The sequence below is a fragment of the Chiloscyllium plagiosum genome, unplaced genomic scaffold, assembly GCF_037043375.1.
Source record: "Chiloscyllium plagiosum isolate Xiang-an unplaced genomic scaffold, Cpla_swu_hap1 HiC_scaffold_48, whole genome shotgun sequence".
In the NCBI taxonomy this organism is placed as follows: Eukaryota; Metazoa; Chordata; class Chondrichthyes; order Orectolobiformes; family Hemiscylliidae; genus Chiloscyllium; species Chiloscyllium plagiosum.
The window spans coordinates 11,932,729-11,936,563 of record NW_028270186.1 but is presented as its reverse complement, the minus strand read 5'-3'; the positions used below and the strand labels follow the sequence as shown (position 1 = coordinate 11,936,563).

Below are 3,835 nucleotides of genomic sequence, written 5' to 3'. Positions count from 1 at the left end.
CAGATTCTGGTGAATGGTAACTCCCACGATGGCAAAGCAGTACCAAAAGTGTTCTGAGGAGGGGTCACTGTACCCGAAATGTTAACTCTAATTTCTTTCCACAGATGTTGCCAGACCTGCTGAGCTTTTCCAGCAATTTCTACTTTTGTACAAAGTTTTCGGACTGTTCTGGGCAGAGACACTAATAAAATCAGCTGACATCACAGCAACTGTTGTAAGACAACAATGCGAACACTGGCATCAGTTCTCATGGAATACAATCCTTACTGTGTGGAAACAGGCCACTCAGCGCACACTAACCCTCCAAAGAGCATCCCACCCAGACACCAACCCCATCCCTACATTTCCCATGGCCAAGCTACCGCACCAGCACATCCTTGGACTGTGGGAGGAAATCGGAGAACAAAGTGGAAGCCCATGCCGACACAGAGAGAATGTGCAAATGCCACCCAGACAGTCGCCTGAGGGTGGATTCAAACCTGGGTCCCTGGTACTGTGAGGCGGCAGTGCTAACCACTGAGTCACCATGCCAACCACCACCAGGGCAATAAAGGATGGACAATCAGTGTTTTCCTGGCCAGCGATGCACATATTTCATGAACAAATTTTGTAAAAACAAACTTTGTAACCCCTTTGAGAATCAGAGGGAGGGAGTGGGTATGTGGAATGAAAGCAGTTTGCATCATTGTATTTTGGGTATTGAAGTAGCTGAAACCTTATTGCACTCCAGAATGAGTTTTCAGCACGAACTGTATACCATACTGAAAATTCATCAACATATTAGTCTAGAACAACTCTGCCTTTTGAAACTGGTCATTTGGGAATCAGGCAGATCGGATGCTCTGCTACAATGTTGTATTTCCTTAAGATTAGCTGTTTCAGGAAACTGAAAAGTAATAAACTCACTGGAAACAAGGAAATGCGATGGATTGGACCCAGGTCCATTGAATCTGAGTCCAGGTCAAACTCTTGTGTCGACTAAGGGACCCAGCAAATGCAGCTTGAGAAAAACACCAAGGCTGATTGTGATTCAATCCCATTTCCGTTTGTTGCTTGCTGATTTCTTTTTGGCAAATGGTCGTGATTAAACAGTGACCATTTATGCCCATCATCAGGAAACTGTTTGGCTTCAAACCCCTGAAACTGTCAGGGAGGAAGGTGAGATGAACATTAGTCAGAATTGCAGGCTGTTTCAGCAATAACATCATGTTAAACACAAATGTTTTAAAGATCAGCAATGAGGATGTTTAAGTTTACTCACAATTTCTCACCCAGCACATAGAGACCACAGTCATCCCGCTGACACAGTGAAGAGGTTTGTCTGAAAAATGTGCCCTGATATCGCCAGAATATTACCTGCAAAACAAGATACTCATTGAACTGAGGGGTACAGATGGCAAAACTGATCTGATTCCATTGTGTTTATTCCAGTGAAGAGTGAAGGACAGCAGGACGAGGTGAAAAGGATGTTCACGTTCCAAGGACAGATGTAATTCCATATATCGAATGATCAGGTGCATCTGCTACCAAGTAAGGAGGCATTTGGTAAGGTGCTGACAAGTCATGTCCCTGTTACAGATGCAGTGGGTGAAATGGGATGGCTGGCTTCATCACAACAGCTATAGGAGATGAAGAACTTACCTCGATGCCAACAGTCTTTTTGCAGCAGAGAGCGGCGGGAGCTGGGCGGAAGTTCAGGCGGAGCGCAAAGCCGGTCGGGAAGGTAAGTGATTGCTATTAGAGAGGGTGAGTTCTAAACCCCAGGTCCTACAAAGCAGGGTCTCCCTCCCTCCCTCCTCCTCTAACCTAAATTAAGAGTCCACAGACTTGCCACAAAAAGAGGGTCGAAGGAAGTTGGATTGAAGAGTGAGGCTTCAGCTCAGGAATCTTTGACAAGGAGGTTGAGCGAAGTGATTACGCCACAGTTGAAGAGGGTGAAGACATGACTGCCCAGCTGGTTCAGTGTGCTACATGCTTGATGTGGGAGGTCAACGACTCTGGTGTGTCTGGCTCGTATATATGTGGGAAGTGTGTGCACATTCAGCAATTGATCGAGCATATTGCAGCGCTGATGAAAGAACTCGAGGACCTTAGGCTCATTCGAGATAACGAGATCTTTCTGGACAAGACCTTCAGCGAGGTTATTACACCAATCATGCCAGAAGAGAGTAGAAGAGAGCAGACGATGAGGAAGGCAGAGAGGAGACAGGTGCAAGAGACCCCAGGAGAAGTACCTGTCAGGAACAAGTTGAAGGGGTAAATGTAGGGGTATGGGTGGGTTGCGCTTCGGCGGGTCGGTGTGGACTTGTTGGGCCGAAGGGCCTGTATCCACGCTGTAAGTAATCTAATCTAATCTAAAACCTGCCTGCCAGAATGCTGGTCCCTAACCTATTAAGGTGCAAACCGTCTCTCTTGTAGAATGTATAATGCAGAAGATGCAGGATCAGTTCATTCCAAAAAGGAAGAAAGATCCCAGGAGGAGGCATGGGCGGCTGTGGCTGACGAGGGAAGTTAAGAAACATATAAAGTTAAAAGAGAAAAAGTATAACATAGCAAAGATAAGTGGGAAAACTGAGGACTGGGAAGCTTTTAAAGAGCAACAGAGGATTACTAAGAAGGAAATACGCAGAGGCAAAATGAGGTACGAAGGTAAATTGGCCAATAATATAAAGGAGGATAGTAAAAGCTTTTTTAGGTATGTGCAAGGCAAAAAATGGTTAGGACTAAAATTGGGCCCTTGAAGACAGAAACAGGGGAATATATTACGGGGAACAAAGAAATGGCAGAGGAATTAAATGGGTACTTCAGATCTGTGTTCACTGGGGAAGACACAAGCAATCTCCCTGAGGTAACAGTGGCTGAAGGACCTGAACTTAAGGGAATTTATATTTGCCAGAATTTGGTGTTGGAGAGACTGTTAGGTCTGAAGGTTGATAAGCCTCCGGGGCCTGATGGTCTGCATCCCAGGGTACTGAAGGAGGTGGCTCGGGAAATCGTGGATGCGTTGGTGATTATTTTCCAGAGTTCGATAGATTCGGGGTCGGTTCCTGAGGTTTGGAGGGTGGCTAATGTTATACCACTTTTTAAGAAAGGTGGGAGAGAGAAAGCAGGAAATTATAGACCAGTTAGTCTGACCTCAGTGGTGGGAAAGATGCTGGAGTCTATTATAAAGGATGAAATTACGGCACATCTGGATAGTAGTAACAGGATAGGACAGAGTCAGCATGGATTTATGAAGGGGAAATCATGCTTGACTAATCTTCTTGAATTTTTTGAGGATGTAACTCTGAGGATGGACAAGGGAGATCCAGTAGATGTAGTGTACCTGGACTTTCAGAAAGCTTTTGATAAAGTCCCACACAGGAGGTTAGTGAGTAAAATTAGGGCGCATGGTATTGGGGGCAAAGTACTAGATTGGATTGAAAATTGGTTGGCTGATAGGAAACAAAGAGTAGTGATAAACGGCTCCATTTCGGAATGGCAGGCAGTGACCAGTGGGGTACTGCAGGGATCCGTGCTGGGACCGCAGCTTTTTACAATATATGTTAATGATATAGAAGATGGTATCAGCAATAACATTAGCAAATTTGCTGATGATACAAAGCTGGGTGGCAGGGTGAAATGTGATGAGGATGTTAGGAGATTACAGGGTGACCTGGACAAGTTAGGTGAGTGGGCAGATGCATGGCAGATGCAGTTTAATGTGGATAAATGTATGGTTATCCACTTTGGTGGCAAGAACAGGAAGGCAGATTACTACCTCAATGGAATCAATTTATGTAAAGGGGCAGTACAGAGAGATCTGGGTGTTCTTGTACACCAGTCAATGAAGGTA

General features: G+C 45.1%; 1 long non-coding RNA gene across 1 annotated transcript; it reads left to right on the top strand.

The window, feature by feature from the left end:
- The first annotated feature begins 1,093 nt into the window (after nucleotides 1–1,093).
- On the top strand, nucleotides 1,094–1,717 carry LOC148135695 (uncharacterized). The gene is made up of 3 exons (XR_015754886.1): nucleotides 1,094–1,158; nucleotides 1,432–1,457; nucleotides 1,579–1,717. It is a non-coding gene; the product is annotated as an uncharacterized LOC148135695 (long non-coding RNA).
- Nucleotides 1,718–3,835: the final 2,118 nt, after the last annotated feature.